Genomic DNA, 24,559 nt, shown 5'->3' on the forward strand with positions numbered 1-24,559 from the left:
AGACCCTAACACTCCCATCATCCTGGGGAGGCCTTTCCTGGCTACGGGCAGAGCATTGATAGATGTTGAAAAAGGAGAATTGTTGTTAAGAGTGCATGATGAGCACCTAGCATTCCATGTTTTTAAAACCCCACATGAGTCCACTCAAGAAGAAGAGTGTACAGAGGATAAGGCCAGAGAGTAAAGTTTGAAGGAGGCATTCAATGAGTTAACTCCAAGACTTCTAAATCCATGCTTGAAAGAAGTAGAGATGGTGCAACAGACTAAAGAAATCAAGGAGGAACTAGATCCAAAATCCCCAGATGAGAACCTCAACACTCCAGATAAAGAACCACCAAGGCATGAATCATCTCCTAAGAAAGAAGAGAAGAAGAAGAGGCCAAAAGGGTGGAAAAACAAGAAAATCCCCACTGAAGGCTTTTCACCAGGGGATAAAGTAGTGTTAAACACACAACCAATGAAGATGTCTCCACAATCATCTGAATATTACACTGTGAACCGGGTCCTTTCACTTGAACACTTAGAGATCATCAAAGAGGAGACTGGAAGGAAGTTCACAGTAAGAGGAGAAAAGTTGAGGCACTATGATTTTCAGCCCCCATGATCAAAGAATGAAGGATGTCAAGCTAGTGACATTAAAAGAGCGCTTGTTGGGAGGCAACCCAACCTGAGGTAGTTCTTTTTTTTCATAGCTAGTTCAATAAAAAGATTAAGTAGATTCACCTGTATTGTAAGGAGCTAAGTTTGGTGTTGCACACCAAAACAATTTAAGGGAGAATGAAGGATTCTAAGTTTGGTGTTCCACCGAAATCTCATTTAAAAACACATTCTCACCTTCTGCATAAAGGGTTGCTAGCTCCAAGCAATCAGATGAATTATTTAATCATTGTCTGTTTCTAGTTTTTAGTTTTATTGCTTTTAGCAAAGACACAAGGATTTCACATGTGGTTAACTTGATGCATCAGAGGCAGTGGCGAGGGACTAAGTTTGGTGTTCACACACCAAAGTAAGTTCAAAAGCCTACAAGAAAGTCTTGCACACTAACCAATTACCTAAGGGTTTGAGAAACAAGCAACTTCCATTAACTCTGCAGGAATTCAATCACTCTCTTGGAAGGGCTACACACCATTAGCTAAGAGTAAGAAGAAGAAGCCACCAAGAGATTGTATTGTTACGTAACTCTATCAGCATTGAATTACTCTAAACTGGAAGTTTGAATTAGCTCATCTTGACAGTAACTATTAGTTTAGTAATTATGCATCCTGTCTGCTTAAGTAGTCCTTGCATCATTAGTAGTCATTCTAGTTAGTAGTCTTTGCATTATGTTTGTTTTTCTTAAAATAAGTAAGCTAGTCTATGTGTGTGCTTGTGTGTTTACTTTCACTGAATAAAAAGCATGCTTTGTCCCCTGCATTTTCAATTCAATAAAAGAAATGTTTGAATGTGAAGTGAGATAGTTCTCTGTTAGATAGAAGTAGAATAAAAGTAAGTGGTGGTATGTGTGTGATTGTACAATAGCTTACTTTTAGTGAATAAAGTGCTAGGATATCTCCTTCTAAGTATAGAGTGGCCTACTGTCTATGAATCTCAATTAAATAAAAAAAATCCTTGGTTAAAAAGAAAAACAAAAAGAAAGAAAGAAAAGAAATAGCCAAAAAGTGGCAGAACAAAAGGAAACAAAAAGAAACAAAGCTGGACACCAATAGCTTGAACCCTAGAATATATGCCTGTGGTGTCTTTGTATTAGGATCTGCTTGGATTACTAAGTTCTTTGGAGTGCATTAACACTCGGTGACTTGGGTTAACTAACCCGGGATCATCAGCTGAAAGTCCACTATCAAGAGCAACCTAACTACAAGGCACTTAGTAGCCCAAAGAGGTGCTGGGCATCAATGTTCTAAGAAGGAATGTGAGCCAAGTGTCCATGGTGAATAATGTGTCAAGTATACAGAAAAGAAAATGAACTTGCTACACATGACACTCAAATAAAGCTTTTGAAAAAAGTAATAGCCAAGGATAAAGGAATAATGAGAGGTCATAGCAGTATGTTACTTGAAGCTTGAAGGAGACTTTCTAGGCCTAAGAGTCAATAAGAAGTGAGTATTTACATATCCACACAAAATCCCATGAACTACCAAGAATACTCTGCTAGCATGAACATCCTCTTCCTTTTCATTCTTTCTTCTCAATAAATCTTTTCTTGCTTGGGGACAAGCAAGCTTTAAGTTTGGTGTTGTGATGACAAGTCATCTTAGCCTAGTTTTACTAGTCTTTTTCTTTTGTTTTCACTTGAATTATGCACTTTCTTGAGCTACAAGCAAGCCAATTTAGGTAGATTTTCATGCTTCCTTTGATTTAATCAACCATAGATAAATTAATGCAATTTCATGAGGTTTGATGCCATAATTGTTACATAATAAGATAAAATGAATATCTCATGATTTTGAGCATAGCTTTGATGTGTTTGGTTGATTATGATAGGTGAAGAAAGCTTGGAGAAAGGTTGAAGCAAGAAGGAATGGCTAGGAGTAAAGGGAGGACAATGGAATAAGTGAAATTGAACCAGGAAGCAAAAAGCTGGACCTAAAGTTAGCCTCAAACTTTTGCACAAACTTTTGGGTGAAAAGTTAGCCCCAACGTTAGACCCCTAACTTTTGGGCTAACGTTGGCACATGAAAATCACTCCCTGGGCACCAAAAGTTTGCGCCAACGTTAGACCCCTAACTTTTGGGCTAACGTTGGCACATGAAAATACCCCCTGACCACCAAAAGTTTGCGCCAACGTTAGACCCCTAACTTTTGGGCTAACGTTGGCGCCATAAGTGCACAAGGTAAAGCCAACGTTGGAGCAAAAGTTAGACCCCTAACTTTGGCACCAACGTTGGTATCAGCAGATTATGGTAGCTGATATGAAAAGTTGGAGCAAAAGTTAGACCCCTAACTTTTACTCAAACTTTTACTCCAACTTTTGCAAAACTCCAACCCGGTTCAATTGGTTCACTTTGGTTCCTCTCCAAACTCCAAGAGCAATCAACCAAGGCCTCCTTCAACCCAATTCCACCAAGAGCAAAGGCCCAACTCAAGGCTTGAAGATCATTTTGAAGAAAGTGTATAAATATGAGAGAATTCAAGTTTTCGGAGAGCTTTCCTTTAGAATTTTCATAATAGTTTTCGGAGAGCTTTGGATATTGAGTGATCTTTAATTTCTTACTTTCGGGGAAGGAGAATTCCATTCTCTTCCTCTGAGTTTTATTTGCTTTCAATTTCAATTCCAATTACACTTGTCTTGGATCTTGGGTTGAAGAATTGAAGGAATTCTGTTTCAATCTCATCCTTGGATCTCTCTGTTTATTTACTGCAATTGAATTTGCATTTCTGTTACTTGCTTCTCATCTACTTTCCTTGCAATTTACAATTCCCTTGCAATTGATCTTGTTGGATCTAGGAAGGCATTGAGATCTAGACTTGGTTTTCTAGTCTCTGGGCCCTAAGATCTGAATTCCTAATTTACATTTTGTTTCTTGCTTTTAATGTTCATTTACTTTACTGCTTCAAGATCCGATTCAACCCAAACATTCTTTTACTCTTTTGTTTGATGCAAGTTACTTTTCTTTGTTTAATTTCTGCAAATCCAACTCCTAATCCCTTTTACATTTCGAGCCATTTACATTTCTTGCATTTTAAGATTCCGCAATTTACATTTCTTGCACTCTAAGTTTCTGCCATTTAATTTCTTGTTCTTTAAGATTCAGCAATTTAATTTCCTGCTCTCTTTAATTTCATGCAATTTAAATTCTGCAATTCACAAATCACCCAACCAAATCTTGATTCGCTTGACTAAATCAACCACTAAACTAAAATTGCTCAATCCTTCAATCCCTGTGGGATCAACCTCACTCCCGTGAGTTTTTATTACTTGATGTGACCCGGTGCACTTGCCGGTTAGATTGGTGTTGTTTGGGAGAGATTCGTTTCTCCACCAAAATAGCTCATCAGCCACTCTCACTCAAAGCACATAATCTCCTTCTTCTCTTCACAATAAAACCGGACATCACTCCAAACACAACCCCACTTATCTCTTCTTTACACACATATTCAATGGCTCCTTCAAGTTCAAGAAGAAGACCAGGAAAGGAACCAATGGTGACAGAACCTCCGTCCTATGACACAAAGAGGTTCAAATCCCAATTTCATGAAGCAAGATACAATAGACTCATGAAAACAAAGATTGTCATCCCTGAAATGGGGTTCAAACTGAGGGAGGGAGAATATCCCATTATGCGATAAATCACCAAGGAAAGAAGATGGGATCTTCTGTGCCGTCCTCTCACTGATATTAGTGCTGTGATGATAAGGGAGTTTTACGCCAATGCGGTTAAGGAGAACGAAAACAGCCCATCGTACAAAAGTTATGTCAGAGGTGTTGAAGTGGACTTTAGTCCACCATCAATCACAAGAGCTCTAAAGCTGAGAACCATAACTTATGATGAGCTTAGCTATGAAGACAGACTGCATGGTGATAATGACCCTGATGAAATATTGGAGGGGTTATGTATTGAAGGAAGAGACTGGGAAAGAGACTCACAGGGAACCCTGAGTTGTCTGAAGAGACTTGATCTCAGACCTGAGGCAAAGGGGTGGTATGAAGTGGTAAGGGGATCAATACTCCCCACTGCGAATACCTCATCAGTCATAATCAAGAGAGCTCTCCTGACATACTACATCCTACATGGTGGGGAAATCGACCTTGCCCAACTCATAGCAGATAGTATCCAGGAGATGGCTGAAGAAACAAAAAAATCGGGTAGGCTTGGGCACCCAAGCACGATCCTGAGATTGTGTAACAAAGCTGGAGTGCTCTTCGAGGATGAAGATACAGAGAAGGTGAAAGGAACCAGAGGAATTACAAAGAGAAAAATGGAAGGCCTTAATGAAGAGGAGGAGGAAGATCAAGAAGAAGAAAGAACTCACAGAAGAAGAAGGTCACACAGGAGGGACGAACAAGCTCAAGGTATCATAGATATGAGTCAATTGCAGGAAGTTCTTGATGAAATATCACAACAGAATGTGAGAGCACAAGAGTAGTATTCAAGGCAACAGGAACTCTATCTGCAACAACAAGAGCAATATCTAGAGCATCGGGAACAATATTCGAAGGACAGGGAGCAAAATGAAGCTTGGCAACACAGAATGGAGGAAAGATTGGAGAGCTGGCAGCAACAATCAATGGCCCAACAACAAGAATTCCAAGCCAATATTCTTGAAGAGCAGAAGGAACAAACAGCAAATCTTAAGGAATCATATGACAAAATGTTCCTAACTCAAGCCAAGTATGGGGAATATACTCACAACCTGTACCAGTGGAAGAATATTCATCACACCATTGGAGAGGTTAGACATGTGCAACAATCAGATTGTAATGAGGATGTACAAGCAAGGTTGGAGTATTTAACCCGCTGCATGCCAGTACTAAATCCACAAATCAAATCATTTGATCAATGCCAAGAACTTAGAGACCGCCAGGCAGCAAAGTCTCAGCTTAATACCCAGGTAGCATTCCAAAGATTAGAGGCAGTTGGGCTCTCAGGCCTCACAGATCCTGTTTGGGAAAGAAGATGTCCTCGTGAAGAAGCTCAAGATTATACACAGACGAGGAAGAAGAGGAAGGGATAATCCAGCAAATCCAAAAGAATGGAAATGCCTGACAAATAGAGGTGGTGAAGCTCCTTTTCTTACTTTTACTTAAATAAGGAAGATGCATGTCTGAAACATGACATGCCTCCAATTGCTTCATGTTTTACTATTTCTTTTGTTTACATTAGTAGTTAGTTAAGAATAAAATATCTGCATAATAAGTGTCATCACTCATCAGCTTGAACACTTTGTCTTGTCTCCCTTGCTGTTTGAATAAAAGAAAGATGTTTGATTTAGAAAAGTAATTGTTCAATGTTGCAAAACTTAGAATGAAAGTTAGTGGTGGTGTGTGTTTGATTCAACTATTAGCTCATGGAATAAATGTTGCAGAATGACTTGTTTTTTGAAGCTTAAGCTAGTTTGCTGCTATGATCCTTCAATTAATGAAAGCCCCTTGAAAATAAACCAAAACAGAAAGAAAAAGAAAGAAGAAAAAGCCAAAAGTTGGCAAAGAAACAAACAATAAGGCTAGACACCAATAGCTTGGACCCTAGGACATATGCCTGTGGTGTTTGTGTACTAGGATATGCTTGGACAAGTAGGTTCTAAGGAGTATTTTAAAACTTGGCAACTTAGATCAACTGATTTGGGATTGCCAACTGAAAGTCCACAATAAAGAGCAACGTAGCTACAAAACATTTAGTGATCCAAAGAGATGCTGGGCATCAATGATCCTAGGAAGAAAAAGGTGAGTCATGTGTCTGTGGTGAAGAAATGTTGAGTGAAATTAAGCCAAAGGCCATTGCAACATTTGCCACCAAGCCTTTAATAAGTAATAAGCTTTGAAATGCAAAAGAAAGAAGAAAAAGCTAACAAGGGAAATAAGCAAAAAGTTAAGGAATTATAGCAGCAACCTCGGTGAACCCTTAAGGAAACATAGTTTGTTTTGACAGCAAATAATAAATGAGTTACTTTTGATCTGCATAAAACCCCATAACCCAAATTTAACTATTTGCCTAATAAGGACATGCATACTTATCTATTTCATTCTATCTTCTCTTATGTTTAAGTGCTTGCTTGGGGACAAGCAAGTTTTAAGTTTGGTATTGTGATGACAAGTCATCTTAGCCTAGTTTCACTAGCCTTTTTTGATTTTATTAGGTTTTATGCACTTTCTTGCATTCTAAGAAAGTAATTTGGAATGAAAATGCATAACTTCTTTAAATCAAACAACCACCATTTATTTGATGCTAAATCATGAGGTTGAAGCCAAATTTAATTGATTTTTAATGATTTATAAGCCTTGTGAATTTAGTGATACTTTGATTGGTTGTTTTGATTACTTGTAGGTGAAGAAAGAAGAAAAGAAGAAAAGCGTGGCATAAGAAACGTGCCCAAGGAAGCAAGAAGCGTGGCAAAAATCAAAGAAGAGTGAAAGCTAAGTTAAGAAAGCAAACTGAGCTTCACAAGGAATAAAAGGAGAAGGCAAGGTACAAAGCTCAGTTCACTTAGTGAACTGAGCACTAAAGAAAGCAAGGAGGCAACATAAAGCTCAGTTCACAAATTGAGCTTTATCGGGGCTTTCAAGAATTAATTCAAAGAAAAACTCCCATGAATGAAGCCACCAAGTTTCGAACTCATGAGCTAAAGGAAGCAAGGAACGCTCCTTGCAAGGAAAATGAGAAGAAAATAGCCAAAATGCCTTCTCCATGGTTCGAACTTGGAACCACACGCTACTTAGCTTGGAAGAAAAATGAACTAACATGCTTGGGCCAAGTTTCGAACTTGGGAACTCTTTGGAACACAAGGGACGAGCGCCACCAAGCTAGCAAGAAAATGAGCCAAGATGCACTCCAAGAGAATCGAACCAGGGAGCTTCATGAAGAGACAAGGAGGAGCGCCCACTCATCCAAGGAAATTAGCTCCAAGACTTCCTCCACCAAGTGTCGAACATGGAACCTTGAGGACAAGAGCAAGGCGCCACTAAGGAAAGCTCAGTTAGTTTTTCCAACTGAGCACTACATCACCAAGCTCCCCACAGTTTGGCGCACAATTTTGCACACCAAGGGGGCTGTGACAAGCATTTTGGCGCACCAAGGAGGAAGCATTGCGCACACTTGACACGGCCTAGAGCTCAGTTCAAAATTCCAACTGAGCTCTAGTGTCACACACTCAACCAAGGCTGGGATGCGCACCAAATAACACAGACAGCAACACTTGGGAGCTCAGTTTGGTTTTCCAACTGAGCTTACCCCTGGGAGGTGCAATATTGGGCTGAAAATTGAATTAAAAATCCAACTTAATTCATTTCTTCACCAAATCAAAAGCCCATCCAAATTTCAAAATCCAAGAATAGAAAGTGTATAAATAGGAGCTAGTTTGATGTAATTAGGACCTCTAGACTTTACTTTGGATTTTCCTTTTAATTTTCATTTTTCATTTTTGAGTTTTCACTTTGGAATTTGGATCTTAGAGAATTTGGAAGGAGAATTGATCTCTCTTCTTCCTTGTTCTTGCTTGAGCACTCTTTTATTTTCTTGCTTTTGATCTTGGGTGAAGAATTGAAGAACTTCTGTTTCAATCTCACCTTGAGATCTCTTGTTTACTTCTTCTGCATAATTGAATTTCAATTTCTGTTTACTGCATCTTCTTCTACTCTTCTGCAATTTACTTCTGCAATTTACTTTTTATTTCCTTTTGCAATTGCTCTTGTTGGATCAAGGAAGGATTTGAGATCTAGACTTGTTATCTAGTTGATGCCATGGCATTTTGGCCAGTTTCACTGACCTTTTCTTTTCTGTTTTTAGGTTAGTTTCATGCATTTCTTTAGGAAATAAGCTAATTTTGGGTAGATATTCACCTATGCCTTGATTCAAGCATACATTGTGCATTTTACATAATTTCATGAGGATTTTACATAAGTTTAGTGACAAATATTATGTTGCATTACTCATGACTTGGACTAGAGCTTTGATGCACTTTATTTCTTGATTTCAGGACCAAAAGGAAGCAAGAAAAGGGGAGGTAACTTGCAAGGTTAATGAGAAAAGTGATTGCCAATAACACTCTCAAAAAGCCATCAATGCCCACGTTAGAGAGTCACGTTAACTAAGTTAACGTGAACTCTAACGTGGAGAAGAGAAGTTGAGCCAACGTTAGTGACACTTAACATTGTCACTAACGTTGGCAATGACTCATAACTGGCCACGTTAGAAGCCACGTTAACCTAGTTAACGTGGCCTCTAACGTTAAGGGGGGGAAGAGAAGCCAACGTTAGTGACACTCAACATTGTCACTAACGTTGGCCTATGATGCAAAGTACCACGTTAACTCCCACGTTAACTTGGTTAACGTGGGAACTAACGTAAGGGATGAAGAGTTGTCGACAACGTTAGTGACACTCAACATTGTCACTAACGTTGTAGCAACCACACAACCCCCAAGAGTCACGTTAACTTCCACGTTAACTTGATTAACGTGGAAGCTAACGATGAGGAATGAAGGATGAGCCAACGTTAGTGACACTCAACATTGTCACTAACGTTGGGATGGCTAAGGATGGCCACGTTAGAAGCCACGTTAACCTAGTTAACGTGGACTCTAACGTGAGACCTAGGGGCACATTGGAACGTTAGTGACAATGTTGAATGTCATTAACGTTCTCGAAGGATGGCAAAGGCCACGTTAGAAGCCACGTTAACCTATTTAACGTGGGCTTTAACGTGAAGCAAGAAGGGGCACACTGGAACGTTAGTGACAATGTTGAGTGTCACTAACGTTCTCGAAGGTTAACAAGGCAACGTTAAAAGCCACGTTAACCTAGTTAACGTGGGTTTTAACGTGAGGCAAAGGGGTGCATTGGAACGTTAGTGACAATGTTAAGTGTCACTAACGTTCTCGAACTTATATTCTCACTAATTATTAACACCCTTAACGTCCTGAACTATAGTCTCCGCCCACTTCGCACTTTCTCTCTGCAAGTAAAGCCAAGCCCAAATAAAGAAAGGAACTGCTTCAAACTCAAGATCCAAAGCCCCAAGACTTGAAGAATCACACTAGAAGCTGAGAAGAGTAGTATATATAGGAGTAGCTTTGAATTGAGAAGAAGTTCTGGAGGCTGGGAAAAAGGGAACTACTCTCTGTATTTTACTTTCTTTGCAATTTCTAGTTTGAGGATGTATTCTCCATCTTTGTTTTCATTTTCAAGAGCTATGACCAACTAAACCCCTTTCATTGGGTTAGGGAGCTCTGTTGTAATTTGATGGATCAATACTAATTTTTATTATTCTTCTTCTATCTTTCCTCTTGATTTTACTTGAAAGCTTTCGATCTTCATCCAATTGAGTAGTTATCTTGGAAGAGAAGCTATTCAAACTTGGATCTCTTTTGAACCTTGAAAGAGGAATGAAGAGATCAAGCTAGAAATGCTTTCTCATGCTGGACCAAATTGGGTTTGGATGGGTATATGACTATAACCCTCTCAATACTTGATTTGGGAAATGCATGTGGTATAATCAGTGACCATACTTCATCTCTTCTCATGAGCAATTGACCAAGGAATTGGCTATTGATCAAGATTTGAGAGATTGAATTGCAAGAAATTGTAATTTAATCACTTAAGATTGCCAAGGAGATCAATGAGTGCATTGATTGAGGAAGAGATGAAAATGAACTTGATCCGGAGAATTGCAACATCTCCTAAGCCCAATGAACTCCCCATCTCTGATCTTACCCATTCTCTTTAATTTCTGCCATTTACTTTTATGAGCAAATCCCCTATTCCCATTTACAATTCTGCAATTTATTTTCAGTCATTTACTTCCAGTTCTTTAATTCTAGCATTTACTTTTCTGTTATTTACATTCCCGCCATTTTATTTTCTGCAACTCTCAACCCAAATTCTGGATTCGCTCAACTAGAACATTCTTCTAATTAAAGTTGCTTGATCAATCAATCCCTGTGGGATTCGACCTCACTCTATTGTGAGTTTTTACTTGACGACAAATTCGGTACACTTGCCGAAGGGAGATTTGTTGAGAGACAAGTTTTCCGTGCATCAAGTTTATGGCGCCGTTGCCGGGGATTGATTGTGCATCAACAACGATTAAATTGGAAGATCACTAGATTGAGCATTTTTATTTTGTGAATTTCATTTTTCTGTTTGAGTGATTTACTTTTTGTTTTAGTTAAACTTCTTCCCTTCCCCCTCTACTCTTTTGTTCTTCTTTGTTATTTTCAATTCTGTTTGCTAACCCACTAACTGTTTGATATATTGCATCACTCACAACTAACAGTAATTCTGACACAAATACTGTCTGCACCTATTTTCTTTGCTTGTACTTGTTGGTTGTATGACAGGGAGAAGAAGCGGGGCTTCAACTTCCTTTGATTCTGAACCTGAGAGAACCTTCCTTAGACTAAGGAGGGAGGCAAAAGAAAAACGTGTAGTTGGTGCTAAAGAAGAGGAGGAACACTTTGAGGAATACTTTGAACCAAACATGGAAGAAAACATGGAAAATCATCATGAAGAAGAGACTCACAACCATGGCAGAGGAGGTGGAGCAAATCATGCTGGGGAGGATAGAAGAGTTTTGGGCTCTTACATCAATCCAAACCCAGGCAATTGTGGAAGTAGCATCCAAAAGCAAACAATCCATGCCAACAACTTTGAACTTAAACCACAGCTCATCACCCTTGTTCAGAACAACTGTTCGTTTGGAGGAGGTGTTCAAGAAGATCCCAATCAACATTTGACCACCTTCCTGAGAATATGTGACACATTGAAATCTAATGGTGTTCATCCTGACGCCTATAGACTGCTCTTATTTCCTTTCTCACTCAGGGACAAGGCAGCCAAGTGGCTGGAATCTTTTCCAAGGGTGAGCTTGACAACTTGGGAGGATGTGGTGAACAAATTCTTAGCAAGATTTTACCCTCCTCAACGAATCAATAGGCTGAGAGCTGAGGTTCAAACTTTCAGGCAACAAGATGGTGAGACTCTTTATGAAGCATGGGAGAGGTTCAAGGACTTAACAAGGAGGTGTCCACCTGACATGTTCAACGAATGGGTGCAGCTGCACATTTTCTATGAAGGGCTATCCTATGAGTCAAAGAAGGCCGTGGACCATTCATCTGGAGGATCCTTGAACAAGAAGAAGGCCATTGAGGAAGCCATAGATGTTATTGAAACAGTAGCAGAAAACGACTACTTCTATACTTCCGAAAGAGGGAACACAAGAGGAGTGATGGAGCTAAACAATGTAGATACTCTGTTGGCCCAAAACAAGCTCATTACCAGCAGCTGGCTGACCTCACCAAGAAGATGGAGAGGAACCAAGTAGCAGCAATCTCATCTTCATCAACAATCCAAGAAGGAGTGAATGAAGAAGCAGAGGGGAGTCAGGAGCAAGCCAACTACATTGGGAATTCACCAAGGAAAAACTATGATCCATACTCCAAGACTTACAACCCTGGATGGAGAAACCACCCAAACTTTGGATGGGAAAGTGAGCAAGATCAAAACCAAGACCAGAGATGTTACAACTCCAGCAACAATGCAGCTCACCAGCAATTCACCCAGAGGACATCTCAACACCCCCACAACAACACTTCTCCACACACTTATCAAAACCAAAACAGCACATTTGCTCTGAATCACTCATCAATTGATGACAAGCTCTCTAAGATTGAAGCCTTACTTAAAGGAATATGCCAAGAGATTCAAGAAAATAAGGTATTCAAAGAGGAGGTGCGAGCCAATATTAAGAACCAGGGAGAGACCATTAGGAAGCTGGAATTCCAGGTGGGATATTTAGCTGAGAAGATTCCTAAAACTACTGATAGCTTCCCAAGTGACACGGAGAAGAACCCCAAAGGAGAAGCAAAGAAAGTAAGATGGGAAGATTGCAAAATGGTCACTACAAGTGATCAGGAGACTGAAGACAAGCAAGGCAAACTTCTCGAACAACCTGAAGACAACTCAATAAAGGAGGAGGATAGAGATCACAAAGAACCAGAAATGTCACAGCAAGAGTTGCTGAAGCTCTATGCTCCCTTCCCTCAACTGCTCAATGGTGCTGTGGGAAAGAGAATATACTCAAGGTTCCTAGACTTGTTTGCATCTCTGCATGTAAATATACCATTCATCAAGGCAATTCAACAAATGCCTGCATTCATCAAGTATATGAAGGAACTTCTTCCCAGGAAAAGCTTACTCAAAGGAGGCCAGACTATAGTGATGAACAAGGAATGTAGTGCCCTTATTCAACTTGAGCTGCCTACGAAAAGAAGAGACCCAGGGAGTTTTCACATCCCTTGTGCCATAGGTGAAACTATGTTTGATAGAGCACTATGTGATTTGGGGGCCAACATCAACTTACTGCCTTTATCCCTGGTGAAGAGGCTGCAGATTAATGAGATAATGCCCACAGATGTAATCATCAGACTGGCTGACAAAACTTAAAAGCAAGCAATAGGAGTGGTAGAAAATGTGTTGCTAAAGGTTGGGAAATACTTTCTCCCAACAGACTTTGTCATTCTGGACATGGAAGAGAGTCACACTCACCCAATCATATTGGGAAGACCATTTCTAGCTACGGCCAGAGCACTTATCGATGTAGAGAAAGGGGAGCTAATATTGACAATCCATGATGAACGACTCAGCTTCAATATCTTCAAACTCTCACAAGAAACAGATCAAGAGGACAAGGAACTAAGCACAAACGATAAGGAGACACTAAAGGAGGAGACAAGCACTGAAGCACAGCCAGTTCATTCTGAAACCCCCTCAATTGATAAACAAGGAAAACAGCAATTGCCACAACTCAAAGAAAAGTTGGAGGAACCTAAACCTCTAGAGGCATGTGAAGACATCACAACTCCTTGGAAAAAAAAGGTCACCAAGGGGAAGGCAACCTTAAAAGAAACAAAGAAGAAGGTACCAAGGAGATGGAGGAACAAGAAGATCCCTACGGAAGATTTCTCTCCAGGGGATAGAGTTGTCTCAGCTTACTTCCCAGATATTCCCCCTAATCTCCCTACTGTACCATCTCAGTTACCTAAGGTCTTCACTATCAACAGAGTTCTTTCCCTGGAACATGTGGAGATCATTGATCCAACCAATGGATACAAGTCCACAACAAGAGGGGAGGACTTTAAGCACTACCAACCACCCTGATGAAGGAAAAACGTCAAGCTAGTGACGCTAAAGAAGCGCTTCATGGGAGGCAACCCATGTTTTATATGTTTTTAAAATAATGAATAAATCAATGTTTATGAATTTCAACCCAAACTTGACAAACATTTGGTGAAATCTTTATCATGCAGTATATAGTGAAGAACAAGTTTGGTGTTCAAAGCAAACCAAGATGCATGCTAGTCTTGGGAGCTTTGAACAAAACTTTTCATCACATTACTTCAAACTAAGTTTGGTGTCACCCCATGGTGCCACCAAAATGCATATAAGGACCCACCAATAGTTAGTTAGTTAGTTGGAATTCATAAATTAACAATCAAATCCTTTCTTCCCTTGTATTCTAGCCGTAGAGTTTGAATTTTTTTATGATATTAATTTTCTTATTTTAAATCTTTATAAGAAAGGAAAAGGAGCATAAAAAGGGATAGATTGGACAACCAAACAAAGAAGGTTCGGACACCACAAGAGGAGGGGTTACACACTTGTTCTAAAAAGGGAATACATTGGAAAATGTTGTCATGCAACATTTAAAAAAATGGAACCCCTAGAAGACCGAGCAATCCCCATCATAAAGTGATGATCCTTGTCTTCTAGCCATGCATAACCCTAACCGTCCATCAAGTGACCACTTCATCAATCTACACCCTCCATTCTCTCACAACCTCTTTATATAAACGACCCTTTTCCGTACCACCCTTCATTGTCATCACACACCCTTCACCACTCTTCATTTCGGTACAATACACCCCCTATCTGATTATAAATGTTCCTCCTCTCACTCTCTTCATCGCCATAAAACCCTAAACAACCAAAAGTCTCCACAACCTTACCACCTTCACATATTAATCATCATTCATGGCATCTTCAAGTTCTAAAAGAAGGGAGGGAAAGGAACCCATGGAAGAACACCCATATGATGAGAAGAGATTTAGAAGCTTGCATCATGCATTGCAATACGGGTGGATGGTTGATAAGGAAATCATCTATGAGCTGGGGTTTCAAGTTAAGAAGACTGAATGCCCCGAAATCACAGAGAAGGTAGAAAGGAGAAGATGGGAGCTCCTCACTGACCCGGTCACTAAGGTGAATGCAAATCTCATAAGAGAATTTTATGCAAATGCAGTCAGATATGATAAGAAAGATGAGTCATATACAAGCTTTGTGAGAGGAACAATGGTGGATTTTGGTCCCATGAGTGTAATGAGGGCATTGAAGCTACAGTCTATACCGTTTGAAGAAGAAAGTTATCACTCAAGATTGGACAACAACCCCAATTATGACTAGCTTTTACGAGACCTTTGTGTACTAGGAGCTGACTGGGAAAGGGGTGCAGGAAATAAACCAAAGTTCATTAAGAGAACAGACCTCACTCCTGAAGCTAAGGGGTGGTTCGAGCTAGTGAGGAGGTCTATTCTCCCAGCTGCAAACAACTCGGAGGTGAATCTCGAGAGAGCAACAATGGTGCATTGTATACTCAAGGGAGGAGAAATCAAAGTTCATGAGATCATAGCTCAAGGCATTAGAAAGATGGCAGAGAAAAGCGACTCAAGAGGAACATTAGGTTACCCCATCACTATTTACCGAATATGCAAGAAAACTATGGTGGTTTTTGAAGATGAGGACCCCGTTTGGATAAAGGAAGGCATTCCAATAACGGTCCGAAGGATGAATGCTGCAGCATCCCCCCTGCCTCAACGGAAGCAAAGAAAGAGGACAGCCCCTCAAGTAGTGGAAGGCCAAGTCTTAGAGGGTCAAGCACAACAGACCTTGGACATGCACCAATTGCAAGAGGCCATTGATGGCTTATCTAGACAATATTTGGAAAGCCAAGGAGCACAGAAAGAGCTTCAACTACAGATGATGGGGCAACAAGAGGAAACACTTTCAAGATGGATGACTCAGCAAGGTGAGTGGCAAAGGCAAATGATGGAACAACAACTAAGCCAAGGACAACAATGGGGAGAAGCATTCAACAGGATGGAACAAAGGCAAGACGAGCAACAAGAATCCACCTAGAGGCTAATCAACATCCAAGCACATCAAGGGGCACACATACATGAGATGCATCGAAGACAAATAGAACAGGCAGAACTATTGGACGAGCAAAGGGCATTCACAGAAGGAGTTTACATGAGCCAAACAGGACATCATATAAATACTCAAGTCAGGCTCAGGTACTTAGTGGGACAGCTGCCAGTATTGCATCCAGGAATAGCCAAGTATGACGAAATGAAGGATGAATTAGCACGAAAGGAAAGACAAAGGATGGAAGAGAGTCATGAGTCAGTGAGGAAGGCACTTGAGGATTGGAAGCAAGCAAGATTGGTACGGATGCGAGGAAATGCAAGAGGAAACAAGGAGGACAAGCAAGGAAAAGAGCATGGACATCCACAACAGTAAAAGGTGGTGGAGTTCCTTCTTTGTTCCATCTTTCTCTATGTCTTAAAATAAGGAAGATCTTGTATGAAATAGAACTTGCTTCCATGTTATGTTAAACCTTTTTCAATCATGTCTTTTAAGTTTGTGGTATTGAATAGGTCTATGTGCACTAGTCTTTATGTTACTGCACCATCACTTAACTTACTTGTATGCTTGTTCCTTTTGAATCAAATGAAGAAGAGAAGGTTTATGTTTTTAAAAGACCAGAGTGGAGTTTATATTGTGGAAGTGCATTCATGAATCTTTGGGGTAGTCATAAGTTAGCTAAGTTGGTTCAACCACAAGGTAAGGATGACAATTATCTGGCCTGAATACTTTTCTTTGGATACACTCATGAGACTAAGATAATAACAAGATCCTAATAAGAAAAAAGGGAAAGAACAATGGAAGTGAAAAACAAAAGAAAAAGAGTAAGCAATAAGGTTAGGCATCAATGGTTTTAATCTTGAGGCAAGTGTCTGTGGTGCTCCTGTGTGAGGGATATACTTGGATGAATAAGCTCTTAGGGGTGCCTTATCACCTGGTAACTTGGGTTAACTAACTCGAGATTATCAGCTGAAAGTCCACTATCAAGAGTAACCGTCACTATAGAGCATTTAGTAACCCAAAGAGGTGCTGGACACCAAGGTCTCAAGAAGAGAAAATAAATAAACTAAATGCCTGTGGTGTGTATGTATGGGGGATAGGCTTGAGGGAGTAAGTCCTTAGGGGTGTCTCAACACCTAGCACCTTGAACCAACTGGTTCGGGAGTGTTGGCTGAAAACTTATCTTAAAGAGTTGCCCCCTTACAGAGCACTTAGCCTAAATAACACAAATAACCCTTGAAATAACAATAAAAGGATCAATGAATAAAACTCTCATGAGATATAAACAAAGTAAGTGTTTAGGGACATGATAAAGGTCTGAAAGCCAGTAATGGAATGAACCTAAGTTGCTATGCATGAAACCACCATAAAATTAGTAACATGACTTCCACAAGAATGACTCACTCCTCTGGATATTCCATTCATCATTCTCTCGTTCCAGTACTTGCTTAGGGACAAGCAAGCTTTAAGTTTGGGGTTGTGATGCCAGGGCATTTTGGCCAGTTTCACTGACCTTTTCTTTACTGTTTTTAGGTTAGTTTCATGCATTTCTTTAGGAAATAAGCTAATTTTGGGTAGATATTCACCTATGCCTTGATTCAAGCATACATTGTGCAATTTACATAATTTCATGAGGATTTTGCATAAGTTTAGTGACAAATATTATGTTGCATTACTCATGACTTGGACTAGAGCTTTGATGCACTTTATTGCTTGATTTCAGGACCAAAAGGAAGCAAGAAAAGGGGAGGTAACTTGCAAGGTTAATGAGAAAAGTGATTGCCAATAACACTCTCAAAAAGCCATCAATGCCCACATTAGAGAGTCACGTTAACTAAGTTAACGTGAACTCTAACGTGGAGAAGAGAAGTTGAGCCAACGTTAGTGACACTTAACATTGTCACTAACGTTGGCAATGACTCATAAGTGGCCACGTTAGAAGCCACGTTAACCTAGTTAACGTGGCCTCTAACGTTAAGGGGGGAAGAGAAGCCAACGTTAGTGACACTTAACATTGTCACTAACGTTGGCCTATGATGCAAAGTACCACGTTAACTCCCACGTTAACTTGGTTAACATGGGAACTAACGTAAGGGATGAAGAGTTGTCGACAACGTTAGTGACACTCAACATTGTCACTAACGTTGAAGCAACCACAAAACCCCCAAGAGTAACGTTAACTTCCACGTTAACTTAGTTAACGTGGAAGCTAACGATGAGGAATGAAGGATGAGCCAACGTTAGTGACACTCAACATTGTCACTAACGTTGGGATGGCTAAGGATGGCCACGTTAGAAGCCACGTTAACCTAGTTAACGTGGACTCTAACGTGAGACCTAGGGGCACATTGGAACGTTAGTGACAATGTTGAATGTCAGTAATGTTCTCGAAGGATGGCAAAGGCCACGTTAGAAGCCACGTTAACCTAGTTAACGTGGGCTTTAACGTGAAGCAAGAAGGGGCACACTGGAACGTTAGTGACAATGTTGAGTGTCACTAACGTTCTCGAAGGTTAACAAGGCAACGTTAAAAGCCACGTTAACCTAGTTAACATGGGTTTTAACGTAAGGCAAAGGGGTGCATTGGAACGTTAGTGACAATGTTAAGTGTCACTAACGTTCTCGAACTTATATTCTCACTAATTATTAACACCCTTAACGTCCTGAACTATAGTCTCCGCCCACTTCGCACTTTCTCTCTGCAAGTAAAGCCAAGCCCAAATAAAGAAAGGAACTGCTTCAAACTCAAGATCCAAAGCCCCAAGACTTGAAGAATCACACTAGAAGCTGAGAAGAGTAGTATATATAGGAGTAGCTTTGAATTGAGAAGAAGTTCTAGAGGCTGGGAAAAAGGGAACTACTCTCTGTATTTTACTTTCTTTGCAATTTCTAGTTTGAGGATGTATTCTCCATCTTTGTTTTCATTTTCAAGAGCTATGAACAACTAAACCCCTTTCATTGGGTTAGGGAGCTCTGTTGTAATTTGATGGATCAATACTAATTTTCATTATTCTTCTTCTATCTTTCCTCTTGATTTTACTTGTAATTTAATCACTTAAGATTGCCAAGGAGATCAATGAGTGCATTGATTGAGGAAGAGATGAAAATGAACTTGATCCGGAGAATTGCAACATCTCCTAAGCCCAATGAACTCCCCATCTCTGATCTTACCCATTCTCTTTAATTTCTGCCATTTACTTTTATGAGCAAATCCCCTATTCCCATTTACAATTCTGCAATTTATTTTCAGTCATTTACTTCCAGTCCTTTAATTCTAGCATTTACTTTTCTGTTATTTACATTCCCGCCATTTTATTTTCTGCAACTCTCAACCTAAATTCTGGATTCGCTCAACTAGAACATTCTTCTAATTAAAGTTTCTTGATCTATCAATCCCTGTGGGATTCGATCTCACTCTATTGTGAGTTTTTACTTGACGACAAATTCGGTACACTTGCCGAAGGGAGATTTGTTGAGAGACAAGTTTTCCGTGCATCACTAGTCTCTTCCACTCCTGAGATCTTCAACCACTTCTAAATTGCTGCAAATTAAGCATTACTCATTCTCTGTTTTTAAATTCTCAAAGCATTTTTACTTCTCTGTTGAGATCTAGTTTAATTTAATTAATCCTCTACACTTCTGTTTATTGCAATTTACTCTTGCTTGTTTAATTTCTGCAATCCCCATTCCCAATTCCTTTTATGATTCAAGCAATTTACCTTTCTTGCACTTTAAGCTTCAGTTATTTACATTTCTTGCAATCTAAGTTTCTGCAATTTACCTTACTTGTTCTTTAAGATTCAGCACATTTACTTTCCTGCTCTTTCATTGACTGCAATTTCCCTTTCTCCCTTTACATTTCAAGCAATTTAGTTTCTGCAAATTACAAACCACTCAACCAATACTTGATTTGCTTGGCTAAATCAACCACTAAACTAAAATTGCTCAATCCTTCAATCCCTGTGGGATCGACCTCACTCATGTGAGTTATTATTACTTGATGCGACCCGGTCCACTTGCCGGTGAGTTTTGTGTTGGATCGTTTTCCACACATCAAGTTTTTGGCGCCGTTGCCGGGGATTGAATTAGATTGACAATGATTAAGTGAAGTGAAGATCTAGATCAAGCACTTTTTTTTTCTGTTTCTTTAATTTTTGACTAACACACTAACTGTTTGAATTTTTGCTTAAGCCAACTAACATTTCACTTCAGCAATGGATTGAAGTGTTGTTGCCTTTCTGGTGTAGTGTGATTCTTATGCTTTGGTTGTATGTCAGGTACAAGGAGAGTTATACCCACTTTTTGTGAACAAGACGAAAGAACCCTCAGAATATTAAGAAGAGCTGAAAGAGGGAAAAATATTATTGGAGAAGAGGAGTTAGAAGAAGAATTCCAAGATATGGAGGAATACTTAACAAATCCACTAAATGGAATAGAAGGGACAGCCAATAACAACAATAATCCACCATAGAGAAGAGTTTTGGCTTCCTACACATGTGCAGATCCTAGACAGTGTGGGAGTAGCATTCTTACCCCAAATGTTAATGCAAATAACTTTGAACTAAAGCCACAACTCTCCAAGCAAATTACCATTGAAAGGCCATCAAGCTCACTACCAAGTGACACCATTCCTAATCCAAAAGAGGAGTGCAAGGCAATACAACTAAGGAGTGGAAAGATCCTGGTGAAAAATGAAGAAGCAACCAAGAAGCCAAAAGAAAGTGACAAGAAACAAGCTGAAGAAGAGAAGGCCAATGATGAGAATGTAATAGCAAGCAAGCAAACTCAGAATCAAGCTCAAGAAAGAGAAGATCAGCCACAAAAATCAAGGAAAGAGAAGGAAGCAATGAAAGAGCCAACCAAGGAACAAAGGCAGGGAGTGAACTTCACACCACCTTTGCCATATCCTCAAAGGTTCAACAAAGAGACTAAGGACCAACACTTCCCAAAATTTCTTGAAATCTTCAAGAAGTTGGAGATCAATATTCCCTTAGCTGAAGCACTTGAGCGAATGCCCCTGTATGCAAAGTTCTTAAAAGAACTCATCAACAAGAAGAGGAGTTGGCAAGAGAAGGAAACCATACTTCTAACTGAAGAATGTAGTGCTGTGATTCAAGGAGTTATCCCACCAAAGCTTAAAGATCCAGGGAGCTTTGTAGTTTCATGTACCATAGGCAAAATGACCCTAGACAAAGCTCTCTGTGACCTTGGTGCTAGCATCAATCTGATGCCGTTATCAATGATGAGAAAGCTTGCCATAGAGGAACTCAAACCTACCAGGATGTCTTTGGTGATGGCTGACAGATCAATCAAGACACCCAATGGCATTGTGGAAAACCTATTAGTGAAGGTTGGGGAGTTTATCTTCCCAGCAGACTTCGTAATTCTGGATACAGAGGAAGAAGGAAACAACTCAATCATCTTGGGAAGGCCATTTTTAGCCACAGCTAGAGCCATTATTGATGTAGAGAATGGAGAGATGATTTTTAGAGTACATAATGAGCAAATAGTCATCAATGTCTTCAAATCAATGCAACACCCTCCTGAACAAGAAAATTACATGAAGGTGGACATGATAAAAAGTCTAGTGGAGGAAATGTTAGAAGCCACTTGTCATGAGCAACAGGAAGAAGAGGTGGTAGAAATCTCTAGTGAAGACAAGGAGAAAGAGAAGCCAAAACAGGAATTAAAACCTCTTCCCCCTCACCTCAAATATGTGTTCCTGGGAAAAGAAGAGACCCTACCAGTGATCATTAACTCCTCTTTGAATATGGAAGAAGAAACAAAGCTGATTGAAGTGTTGAAAGCTCACAAAGCAGCCTTGGGGTGGACAATTGACGATATCAAAGGTATTAGCCCAGCCATTTGTATGCATAAAATTTTGCTGGAAGAAGAATCAAAGCCTGTAGTCTAACCCCAAAGAAGGCTCAATCCAGCCATGAAGGAGGTAGTTCAAAAGGAAGTCATGAAGTTGTGGAATGCTGGAATAATTTTCCCAATCTCTGATAGCTCATGGGTGAGCCCGGTTCAAGTTGTACCGAAAAAGGAAGGAATGACGGTCATCACCAATGAGAAGAATGAGTTGATCCCTACTAGGACAGTGACTGGGTGGAGGATGTGCATAGACTATAGAAGATTGAATGATGCCACAAGGAAAGACCATTTTCCTCTCCCATTCATTGATCAGATGCTGGAAAGATTAGCTGGCCATGCCTATTATTGTTTCTTAGATGGGTATTCTGGTTACAATCAAATCATGGTGGACCCTAAAGATCAAAAGAAAACTGCCTTCACATGCCCATTTGGAGTTTTTGCATACAGGAGGACGCCCTTTGGGCTGTGCAACGCTCCAGCCACATTTCAGAGGTGTATGCTTTCCATTTTCTCGGATATGGTTGAAAAATTTTTAGAAGTCTTAATGGATGATTTTTCTGTCTTTGGAAATTCATTTAACACCTCTTTGTATCATTTAACTCTTGTTTTGAAAAGATGCCAAGAAACTAACTTGATCTTAAACTGGGAAAAATGCCATTTCATGGTTCCTGAAGGGATAGTTCTTGGGCATAAGGTGTCATGCAGAGGTATAGAAGTTGATAAAGCTAAAATAGAAATTATTGAAAAACTTCCTATACCCGTTAATGTGAAAGCAGTAAGGAGTTTTCTTGGGCATGCCGGTTTCTACAGAAGGTTCATCAAAGATTTCTCAAAAATAGCAAAGCCATTGAGCAATTTGCTAGTGATTGACAACCCTTTCATCTTTGATGACAACTGTAAGCATGCCTTTGAAACCTTAAAGAGAAAACTCATCACAGCACCAATCATCACACCCCCTGATTGGAACTTACCTTTTGAACTTATGTGTGATGCAAGTGACCTTGCTATTGGTGCTGTGCTGGGACAAAAGAAAGACAAGTTGCACCATGTCATATATTATGCCAGTAAAGTGTTAAATAAAACACAGAAAAATTATACAACCACTGAGAAAGAACTTTTGGCGATTGTTTATGCATTTGATAAGTTTAGACAATACTTGATTGGCTCCAAAGTTATAGTGTACACTGACCATGCTGCTCTCAAGTATTTAATGTCTAAACAAGATTCAAAGCCAAGGCTTATTAGGTGGGTGCTGCTACTTCAAGAGTTTGATATTGAAGTAAGAGATAGGAAGGGAAGTGAAAATCAAGTGGCGGATCATTTATCAAGAGTACCACAAGAAGCTTGTCAAGATAGACCACAACAAGTAAATGAGAACTTCCTTGATGAGCACCTATTCCAAGTTCAACAAACACCCTGGTTTGCTGACATAGCAAATTACAAAGTGGGAAGGAAGATACCTCAAGAATGTTCTAAGCAACAAGTGAAGAAGCTGCTCAATGAAGCAAGGAAGTTCTTGTGGGATGAACCCTTTTTATTCAAAAGGTGCTCTGATGGAATGATTAGGAGGTGTGTCCATGAAAATGAAATGAGGGACATATTGTGGCATTGTCATGGTTCAGCATACGGTGGACACTTTGGACCAGAGAGAATAGCTGCAAAGGTATTACAAAGCGGTTTCTATTGGCCAACTATGTTCAAGGATGCCAGAGAGTTTGTTCACCAATGCAATGAATGCCAAAGAGCTGGAGGATTGACAAAAAGGAATGAGATGCCTCAGAATTTCATCTTGGAAGTTGAGCTATTTGACCTACGGGGCATTGATTTCATGGGACCTTTTCCCCCTTCTTATTCTTTCAGATACATCTTGGTAGTAGTAGAGTATGTCTCAAAATGGGTGGAAGCCATAGCCACAACCACTTGTGATGCACAAATTGTCCTTCAATTCCTTAAGAAGCATATCTTCACTAGATATGGAGTGCCCAAGGGTCTTGTCAGTGATGGTGGTGGTCACTTCTGCAACAAACAAATGGAGAAACTCCTCCACAAATATGGAGTAATCCATAAAGTAGCCACACCATACCATCCTCAGACTAATGGCCAGGCTGAATTAGCAAACAGAGAGTTGAAGAGAATTTTAGAAAAAACAGTGGGAAGCACAAGGAAAGATTGGGCCAGGAAGTTAGAAGATGCACTCTGGGCATACAGGATAGCTTTCAAAACTCCCATTGGAAAGCCCCATTTCAGCTATTATATGAAAAATCTTGTCACCTCCCTGTGGAGCTTGAACATAAAGCTTTTTGGGCCACTAAACTCCTCAACCTTGATTCTCAAGCAGCAGGAGAAAAGAGGCTGCTACAACTAAATGAGTTGGATGAGTTTAGACTAGAAGCTTATGAGAATGCTAAGATATACAAGGAGAGAGCTAAGAGGTGGCATGACAAGAAAATCTCAAAGAAAGAGTTCAAGCCAGGACAGCAAGTGCTCCTGTATAACTCAAGGCTCAAGATCTTCCCTGGCAAGCTCAAGTCCAAATGGACAGGTCCGTATCTAGTAACAAAAGTCTTTCCTTATGGAAGTCTTGAGCTACTAGATGAAGCCACACAGAGCCACTTCACAGCAAATGGACATAGAGCAAAGCCTTATTTAGGAGGACAATGGGACAAGGAAAAGGAAGTTCAGTATCTGAACTGAACAAACACAGAGGATGTCAAGCTAGTGACAATAAAAGAGCGCTTGTTGGGAGGCAACCCAACCTGAGGTAGTTTCTTTTCATAGTTATTTCAATAAAGAGGTTAATTAACCTTATCTATATTGCAAAAAGCTAAGTTT

At 39.9% G+C, this 24,559-nt stretch overlaps 1 non-coding gene across 1 annotated transcript; it reads right to left on the reverse strand.

Annotated features, from left to right (window-relative positions):
- Nucleotides 1-11,585: 11,585 nt before the first annotated feature.
- Nucleotides 11,586-11,689, reverse strand: LOC112788664 (small nucleolar RNA R71). Its single transcript, XR_003196021.1, has one exon. It is a non-coding gene; the product is annotated as a small nucleolar RNA R71 (small nucleolar RNA).
- Nucleotides 11,690-24,559: the final 12,870 nt, after the last annotated feature.

The sequence above is a fragment of the Arachis hypogaea genome, chromosome 20 (genome assembly GCF_003086295.3).
Source record: "Arachis hypogaea cultivar Tifrunner chromosome 20, arahy.Tifrunner.gnm2.J5K5, whole genome shotgun sequence".
In the NCBI taxonomy this organism is placed as follows: Eukaryota; Viridiplantae; Streptophyta; class Magnoliopsida; order Fabales; family Fabaceae; genus Arachis; species Arachis hypogaea.